The sequence below is a fragment of the Choristoneura fumiferana genome, chromosome 2, assembly GCF_025370935.1.
Source record: "Choristoneura fumiferana chromosome 2, NRCan_CFum_1, whole genome shotgun sequence".
In the NCBI taxonomy this organism is placed as follows: domain Eukaryota; kingdom Metazoa; phylum Arthropoda; class Insecta; order Lepidoptera; family Tortricidae; genus Choristoneura; species Choristoneura fumiferana.
In genome coordinates this window covers 1,426,839-1,437,279 of record NC_133473.1, presented here as the reverse complement: position 1 = coordinate 1,437,279, position 10,441 = coordinate 1,426,839, and the positions used below count along the sequence as shown (strand labels likewise).

The 10,441-nt window shown below is 40.7% G+C and overlaps 1 long non-coding RNA gene across 1 annotated transcript; it reads right to left on the bottom strand.

The window, feature by feature from the left end:
* Positions 1 to 1,643: 1,643 nt before the first annotated feature.
* Positions 1,644 to 3,024, bottom strand: LOC141445637 (uncharacterized). Its single transcript, XR_012453343.1, has 3 exons — positions 2,881 to 3,024; positions 2,481 to 2,622; positions 1,644 to 1,842 (listed from the first exon to the last, which is right to left on the bottom strand). It is a non-coding gene; the product is annotated as an uncharacterized lncRNA (long non-coding RNA).
* Between the last annotated feature and the right edge of the window lie 7,417 nt (positions 3,025 to 10,441).

Below are 10,441 nucleotides of genomic sequence, written 5' to 3'. Positions count from 1 at the left end.
ATTTGACGTAACAAAACTTTTTTTTATAAGAGGGAGGAAAACAAGCATGCGGTCATATATTCTAGTGCTTCCTTCCTTGGGTATCAAACTACTCCTTTCATACCAAATTTCATCTCAAGTGTAAGCGTGGAAAAGAATATAATAGTAATACTTTCGCATTTATAACTTACTAGCTTTACCCGCAGCTTCGCCACCGCGTAAACTATTCGGTCTGTAGTTGCATTGAAAATTTTCGGATTTTACAAAAATTCCCCTGGAAATTTCCATAATTTATATCGTTTTCTTGAGGTTGTGTTGTGCTGTACAAAATTCAAGACTCTAAACCAGTAATGAAATGACAATGGTTTTCCCATTCAAATTTCAAAAGTCAAATTCAAATCATTCATTTATGATTTCTGGCCCAGCGGTTGTTATTTCAAGATTTTTATCCTTATCCCGAGGGAATATCGGATAAAAAGTATCCTATGTTTTAATCCAGGCTATAGACTAACTTTTCGCCAAATTCCATCCAAATCCGTCCCGTCCGACCGTCCATTGCTATCCCGTGGGAACTATGTAATTTCTAGGATAAAAAACAACCTATGTTCTTCCCTGTGACTCAAACTATCTATATGCCGAATTCATCTAAATCGGTTCAGCGGTTTAGACGTGATGAGGTCATCGATGGATGAGTACATCACCATCATCATATCAGCCGTAGGAGACTGTTGGACATTCTTTCGGACGTTTGTTTGGAAGTGGCCTGCATCCACCGTGAACCCGCGACTTTAACCACCACCATCACCATGGTCATTTGTCCATCTCGTCTCGTCTTTGGTAGACGTTCTACGCTGTGCTTGCCGATCCGCAATTTCCATTCGAGAACTTTTCGGCCTTAGGGTAAAAGTATCAAAAATTTTAGATGTTTAGCTATCTACATACCAAATTTCATCCAAATCCGTTTAGTTACTACAGCGTGAAGGAAGAAGTAAGTAATAAAATTTCCCGTGGCAATTCCGAAAATTACAATGGGATAAAGCCGTGGTGGCCTAGTGGTTTGACCTATCGCCTCTCAAGCAAAGGGTCGTGGATTCAATTCCCCGGCCGTGCGGAATTACATTTGAAATTTACCACGAGCTTTGCGGTGAAGGAAAACATCGTGAGGAAACCTGCACAAACCTGCGAAGCAATTCAATGTGCGTGTGAAGTTCCCAATCCGCACTGGGCCTTGTGGAACTATCGCCCAAGCCCTCTTGTTCTGAGAGGCCTGTGCCCAGCAGTGGGACGTATATAGGCTGGGATGATGATGACTAATAATTCTCAAGCAATCTTAGCTGTAGTAGCCTATGTGTTCCAGGTCTCCAGCTATGTATCTACATACATATCAAATTTCATCCAAATCTGTCCAGCCGTTTAAGCGTGAAGGAGTAACAAACACACACACATATGCAAACTTTCGCATTTATAATATCAGTCCTAGATTTGTCAATAGGCCGTATATAGGCCGCGGCGGCCTAGGGGCGGCAGATTTCAATGAGAAAATTGTTTTAGAAAGTTACATAGGGCGGCGGATATAAAGTGGCCTACACTCCTAAAAAACATAAATCCGCCACTGTAATTATTTAGTAGAAAGTTAAAAGTTGCTTACATTTTATATTAACAGGTGGTACTATTCCACGCGGACGAAGTCGCGGGCAAAAGCTAGTTGCTGTATAAATTAGGAGACTGCCTGTTGTTATCCTTTCCTTTGTCATTGAAATTTTTCATATGATCACTTTCTTATAGCTCGTCGTAACAGTGACGTAACAGCAATCAGGTCTTCTCTCCGATGTGGGAACCGTGAAGTGGCACACATTGTTTGCACTGCAATTACGTACAATAATATTTATATGTTAATGCATAATATAAAAAAACTAAAAGTATCTGTGTCTAATGTTAGTATAAAATAAGCACAATTTTTATTGTTCTTTCGACTCCGTACCTACAGCCTAAAGTAATATGTCAATGTGAAAGCACCGGTATATAGATACCAAAGAATTTACAATACGATAATAGTGTGTCAGCCACAAGCGGTTATGATGCACAAGGCAGCTTTCAGATGCTATTTTCACATTTCATTAAGCTTAATGATATTACTTAGTTCAATAAAATCATGGTTATCTAGTGGTTTGACCTACGGCCTCTCAAGCATAGGATCATGGGTTGAAACATGTACTTAATTTCGCATGTAAAATTCACATGCGAAATTACATATAACCAAACCACAAGCTTTACGATGATGGAAAACATTGTTAGGAACTGCACACACCTGCAAAACAATTCAGTGGTGTGTGTATGCCCAAGCTCTCTCGTTCTAAGAGGAGACCTGTGCCGAGCAGTGAAATGTGTACTTATAGGCTGATGATGATCACTAAGGGAATCAAAACTTGCCTTCAATTTGAACTCTCTTCTAACTGAATTTAAATCCTAAATAACTCCATAATTAATATTATTTCACCAACCTGGCCAGAAACTATCTTCCAGTGACACCAGTCAGTGGAATGAGCACAATATGAGACGAGCGCGCCCTTGGGCGTCGTCTCTATGCACAGACACTGAAGTTGTCCCGCGCATGTTCCACAGGATGTGAATCAGTCTTTCAGTCTGCAATGGAAGAAAAAATGTGACAAAAGCTAGATGCAAAGGGCTAGTTCTCAGAATATAACCATAAGCGGCTGGAATGCACAAGAAAATTATTTGATTTAGAAAATGCTTAATTGCATATATATGCAATTAAGCATCCACATGCATTAAGGATAAGTAATCCACTCCCAGCCACATGTAACGAATCGTTCGTGTACTGAAATTAACCACATGTAGGTGTATAAGAAATGATGCCTCAACGACTATACATATTCTAACCAAAGCAAGCTCTACGTAACCAACTTTAGTTACAGTTCTCTTGCTCGGCTCTTCTCTTCTTGAATACGAAATGTTTCAATGGTATTTTAATTTCTTACGCTTGAGTACAAACAAACTTTGTTCAATTTTTACAACACAACAGGGAGGGGGCTACTACGAAAGTCGAAAATCGAAGTACGTATTCTGATCCCTCTTACTATTAGCGATTTTGTATTGAAATTAATTAATACTATTTGCTTGTGATTTGTTGTGTAAAAACATTTACTATACCATTGTATCGCTAAATGTTATTAGCTTTCGTTTCTGTATCGAATCCTGTTGTTTTTAACTTCAATAATATGTTAGTACATGGGCGACCGAGCTTTGCTCGGCTAAAACTCGATAACAAGCGTTTTCCAGAGATAAGACCAAGCTAGATTTTTCCGAGATCCACGAAATATATTTATATACCTATATAAGAATTAGATTCAAAAATATCCAAATACCTTTTATTAACCCAAAATACGATCAAAATCCCTGGGCTGGCTGACAACCCATATTTTTTTATTACTTACCACAACAAAGAAGTAGAAGAAGTCCAAAATGGTTGCCTGAAGGCTACCTTCCTAACTACCTTATATAATATTATATTTATTATCTAGTCTTCTATCATACAAAATTCTCGTGTGGGTCCACAGTGTTTGTAAACAAACAAACTCCTCTGAAACGGCTTGAACGATTTTTATGATTTTTTCGTGTATATTCGGTAGGTCTGAGAATAGGACGTAAACTATTTTCATACTTCTACGCGGACGGAGTCGCGGGCAACAGCTAATATTTGTATGATATACCTTACCGTCCGTTCTAACTTTCCCGACCTGATGTGAAAAAAATAATAATAATATAATAATTCATTTATTTACTTGAAAAGAACCTTTTTTTTTAACAAATGCATGGCATGATAATCGAAAGCCAATATATACCGATTTGCTTTTCCCGACCCGTTAAGTGTTAGGTACAGTTGCGGCCACAAACATGCGCAAGCCGAGCATGCCGCGGCAGCTGCCAGCGCAGCGCCAGGATCAAATTAGGTACTTTCTAAATGCTAAACTATAGGTTGAACAAACTTAGGAATACTAACCTCCATCCAACCAGAGTACACGAAAACCAAGGCCGGTATTGACATGCCGGTAATTATCTAGTGGGTATTTATCGGGTCGGGAGTGATCTTCGCGGGACTATGCATGCCGAGGGGCTAGCAGGGCTACTACGAAACTCGAAACTCGAAGTTCGTATCGTACCGTCCCCTCGCTCTCGTATTAAATAGTGTAAGTGTCAGAGGGACCACGACACGAACTTCGAGTTTCGAGTTTCGGAGTAGCCCTGCAGGGCTACTACAAAATTCGAAAATCGAAGTTCGTGTCGTACCGTTCCTTTCACTCTCGTATTAAATAATATTAATTAGCGTCAGCGGGACGGCAAGATACGAAGTTCGAATTTTGCACTTCGTAGTGTAGCCTGCAATGCATAGTGATTGATGTGTCGGGTCGACGACTCGCTTTATGAATTCGATTACACTTATTGCGATTTGCTCAATGTTGAGTTGGATTGTATCCCACCCAATTTCTGTTCAAGCTGGCGCAGGGCGCCACATTCAAAAAAATAATGTAGACGAAACAGCGGGTCAGATACGAGCAAGACTATGCCGCATAACCCTTCGCTCTTACCAGTCCAGATAAAATAGCCTGACTAGTGTTCAAATTTCAATATTATTATGAGAAAGGCAAACATTTGTACTGTAGTATTGTACTCCATGAGGCTTCATCTAGCTATCTTGAGTTCAATTCGAGTTATGTAAATAGGTGAAATTGAGTACTCGAGCTGTTTTCTCTAATCTGTCTTAATGTTTAAATATACCTGCATATATAATCGTATTGTATACTTACTTAAAGCTTCACTTCACAGCCGAAACACAATATTTTTCCTTAGGTGCACTCATGTTGTAGGTGTAACAACAAAATTCACAAAATAAAAAAAGATCTTACTTCACAAAACGATACTAATAAATATAAATAAACTAATATTTATAATAAAAAACAAACTTTATAATAAAAATCAGCAATAAACTGAGAAAACTTAAAAAATGCATAAAACTGTCACTGTCACGATAGGCATAGCCAATTAGCCAGACAGCGGAAACCGGAAACACTGAATTTGTCTGGTCGACGTTTGACACATTTTTGTCAATTTAGTATACCTTCATTATGGCGTCAGGGGCGCTGAAGTGTACGTAAAAAGTGACGTTTAAGTGTACCCCCACTGGAATTCCGTAGTATGATTCATGCGTGAATTGTGAATTTCTAATTGCGACAGAATTAAGTACAACTTGGACCGTTTACGTTATAGGAAACAATACAAAATCCTTTATCTAGTAATGCATAGACGGGAGAATGCATAGACATAGCTCACCGGATAAGCAATCTTACGAGTAAGTGGCAGTGGGTCGCCTATGCCTAGCAGTGGACTAATGGTGATTTTCGACCGGCGAGACGAGACGAGACGAGGCAAGAGAGAATTTGAAATTTGTACGCATTCTCGCACGCCATACAACTTTCAATTCTCGTCTCGCCTCGCCGGTGGGAAATCACCTTTAAATAGGCCGATGATGATGAAATTACTATGACATTGGTCGAGGCCTACCAATAGGTGGACTGACGACATCGTGAGAGTTGCGGCAACCGTGGATACAAGTGGCAGTTGTCGTTCATTGTTGGCGTTCTAAGAGGGAGACCTTTGCTCAGCAGTGGACCTTCCAGCTGCTGATAACGATGATACATTGTAAACAAAAAGTTGGAAAACCCCCGACTTTGTCACTTCATAGTTCAATATCTCAAAAACGGCTGAACGATTTGAAAAACAACTAAAACTATCGCCAGAGAAACTTGCTTTCAAATAAAAAAAAACCGCATTTGAATCCGTTCTCCCGTTTAAGAGCTACGGTACCACAGAGACAGACAGACACACATAGCGGTCAAACTTATAACACCCCTCTTTTTGCGTCGGGGGTTACCAAATAGACAACGCCATTACGCTTACAGATGGCCTTCGTCGAAATGTATATTAACGCCATTTGAAGATAAAAAAAAACATGTTCCCCTAATTAATCATTTCCTATCCCCGTTCCAATTTAAAACTTACCCAAAACAGGAACTACCCTCAAAAACAAGCTCGTAACGTAATTACGAGCGCGATTAATTTCAAACTTGGCGCGTTTTCTGAAAGTTCCTATGATTAATGCGTCAGGTATCACGTTATGAAACGTTCTCTGACATTACGAAACGTTGAACTGGTTAACGTTTGGGAAAAGCTGGAAGTTTGTTGGGTTGGTTACATACGAATACGTCACGAGTATATGGCGCATTGGGAATGGGAAGCTAACATTTGCACTGCACTTTGCGTTGCACTGATCTTATTTGGCTTGATATTGTTCCGAATTCGAGTCATAATTTATTTTTTATTTCTGTTGAGTGTTTTTGAAGTAAAAAATCTGCCAAATGCGAGTCGAACTCCCACAGTGAGGCTTCCGTAAAAGCCGTGGTGCCTAGTGGTTTGACCATCGCCTCTCAAACAGAGGGTCGTGGGTTCAAACCCCGGCTCGCACCTCTGAGTCTTTCCAAATTCATGTGCGGAATTACATTTGAAATTTACCACGAGCTTTGCGGTGAAGGAAAACATCGTGAGGGAACCTGCACGAACCTGCGAAGCAATTCAATGGTGCGTGTGAAGTTCCCAATCCGCACTGGCCCGCGTGGGAACTAAGCCCTCTTGTTCTGAGAGGAGGCCTGTGCCCAGCAGTGGGACGTATATAGGCTGGATGATGATGATGACATCAACTTTGATTGTTTAGACTTGACAAAAAAGGCATCTTTTAGGTATTCCTTGAGCCTTAAGATGGACGGAAACTTAAAAATTAAATGGCACTGTAATGACTTAATAGGATACGGACGTGTTCATGCAGTTCCTCCACCTCCACACTGTAAGAACACACACATCTAAAATCTCACATTGACGTTTGTTGTTGTTGTTAGTCTGACATCTGGAAGTATGGTGTACGGTTGTATTGCTCTGAAGATAAGCTCTGGTTGAGATCGAAACGCGTCAGTGTATTGTGGTGGTGGTGATAGATGGATATGTGTGTGTTCTTACAGTGTGGACGTGGAGGAACTGCATGAACACGTATATCTTGCATAAACTTAGCTATCATAAGGTCGCGGGTGAGCAAATATATTATTTTACTTCATTGATATGGACCTCCGCAAAGTAACGCCTGATTAAATAAATTACACAGTAAGCAGTACCTACAAAAACTCCTGTGTATAGAGATATAGTCAGCTCAAGGAAGAGGCGACTTCTAAGCACCGACCCGTCATGTTGGGTCATGTTTAATCAAGCCAGAATTTTCAAAATGTACCCCATTATTGCTCGAGACTCCAGTCGGTGCTCGTTTGCGAGTTAGAAGTCATAAACTAAGCGGACTCGTACACCGCTGCCATTATTCTCGCTTTACTCGCCGGCGATTTATCGGAGAACAGTATCATAGTGAAGAACAGTACAAAAATGAGGAACTTTACTGCCCTCCTAAGCCACAATGTGGCAAAAAACACCCCTCTGAGTTACTAAATATTATTAATAATAATAATTTATTTATTTATCAGACAACATAGATCCATTCATTTGTTAGTACATACACACTAAAAACTAAGTTAGACATGTTTTAAATTAAATTGAAAATAAAAATTAATATCAAATGTCAAATATATAAAACCTTAAAATTACAATTACAGATCAGACTTGACGTAAAAAAGAAATACATTTCTAAAAGTTTGTCACCAGGCATTTTTGACAACATGTGTTTTGGTCCAATGGTGCAATATCGGACAAGATACATCCTCCGATATTGCACATAGAAGGCTGTTACTGCTGCCCCTCATCCTATCCATGGCTGATGATATTCGTTTGCGTATCACGGCTCCAAAACTATCAGTACGCGCCTCCGCAAACATGCCGGATGCACTGCAGAACGGGGGCAGCCGCAACAGCATCCTGAAGGTGTTGTTATATTGGACCTTTAGAGCATTGAATGACTTTTGTGCGAAGCGAACCCACAAGCTGCAGGTGTAGAAAGTCTGGCAGTAGGCCTTAAAAAGAGTTACTTTGACCTCATTTGTACACCGAGCAAACCTGCGGGCCAGCATATTGCACCTGACAGTCAACGCTCTGCGCTCTCGATCCATGTCCATGTCATCAGTAAGTGCATCGGTGACCCAGTGACCCAGATACTTAAACTTTTTGACCTGTTTGAGTGGAGCGCCGTTAAGTACGATAGATGGAACAGTCTCATACGTTTTCACGCCTGCCTTGAAAAGCAACAACTCACTCTTCTTTGTATTGTATCTAAGTCCATGGCCCACCGCATACCGCTCACAGATTCTGATTAGCTTCCTTAGACCACTAATCGAGGGACTCAGCAACACCATATCATCCGCATAGCTGATATTATTGATGACATGGCCACCGACTGAACATCCAACCGCTGCACTGCTGAGCTCCTCAATAAGGCCATTTATGTACAGATTGAATAACTTGGGAGAAGTCAACCCTCCCTGTCTCACGCCGTTATTCAGCCTGTACACAGCAGAGAAGCTACTCCCCCATCTCACAATGTTCGTCTGGTTCCCATACCAATACTTTAAAAGCAAGAGATTTTCTGCTGGCAAAGTGGTTTCTAAACGTATTTTCCTCCATAGTACGTCATAGGATACCATATCGAACGCTTTGGAGAGGTCCAAGAAACAAGCATATACGGGTGTCTGTTGTCAGTGTAGTAACGGATGGTATGCTTGAGACAATAAATCGCAGATTCGGTAGACAGTCCATGATTGAAACCAAACTGAGCATCATGAAGTTTCATATTGCAACATAATCGCTTATCAAGCATACCATCCAACACTTTAGCCGTTATTGTGGCTAACGAAATGGGTCTATAGTTTTTCTTTATCCGACACATCTCCAGTCTTGTTTTTGATTATCGGTACTACTACAGTTTTCATCAGCATTTCAGGCAAGTATGAATGTGCAATGCAAAAATTAAAAAGAAGCGATAATACTCTCGGGAGGTGTACGCCTCCATTCTGGAAATGCTCCACACTGAGGCCGTCATGTCCAGGCGACTTGCCACGAGTCATGTTCCTAATAATTTCGGTAATCTCCTTAACAGTAACGCGTTCGAATGATCACCAGGACCGACCCCAGCGGAGAGCACCCCCGCGGAGGGCCCGAGAGGAGATTGGACCTGGAAATGCTTCATGAATAGATCTGCTATTTGAGTAGGCTCACTGACACCATTGACGCTCACAGGAATGCCAGGTTTAGAATTCAGGCTGTTTGTTGCTTTCCAAAAGTGGGAAAAATTCTTACTAGCGTGATGAGAAGCTATGATATTCATTCTAATTGGTCTTGATTATTTTGACACCACTTTAGTTTAGCCTTAAAACAAACTTCTAGACTCACACATACTTACAAAACAGGCTCCCTGTCTAGGTCGCCCCTGCAAACACCATAACCGAAAATGCAATTGGGCCTCCCTGTGAGCATCCCTGACATGCTTATTCCAAAAAGTTATTATTGTGTAGTTTAAGACGACAAGGCATCCTTTCATATTTTGGCCACATAATGCGAAGGGTTACATATTTGAATATCGAAAGTTAAAATACCTACGGGTAAAATATCGAAAATTAAAATATCGACAGTTAATATAAAGAAAGTTTATATTGTCGAATGGTTAGAAAACGACGTCCAATATATCGAAAATATGTTTATCTACAAAAGTGACATCGAAGGATATAAATATCGAAGTCCAAAATATCGAAGTACAGAGTATCGAATATCCTATGTATGAACTATCACGTGACAGGGTCGACGGAGCTCCGCTTTGCGGAGCTCCTATTCCGCTCAGTTGAGGCGCTTCGCGCTTGACGCAATACTAACCTAACCTAACTATTGACATGAATTACCAAAATATTTGGTTCGGTTAGGTTAGAACTGTGACCACAACAACGCACGAGCCGAGCGAGCGAAGCGAGCGTGCCGCGGGAGCAGCCGGCGAGTGCTAAAAATGACTAGATTATGTAAAATAAATGCTATTAAGAGAAAGGAGCAATAAATAAAGCAGAGTTGTATGTACGATATTTTAATTTTCGACATTTAAATATGTCGACATTTACAACTTAGATATATTGGTTATCGATATATCTAAGGGACTGTCAGGGACGGTGGCTCAACAGGGTCACGCCGTTTTGTCACCTAATTAGTGTTAAATATTCTGTTTTTATAAATGAAATGCATGTTAGTCTTAAAGGTATTCATTGTATGGGCCATGTTGCCTGAATTTTTTACTATTATTATTAGCGCTGGTGATTGTATACATCGGTCGTACTGTTTTTCCTCGGTTTACCGTGGCTGGCCATCTGCCGTGCCGTGATCTACGGCCGCGGACGGACTCCGGTTTCAGTCGAGCTCCCCC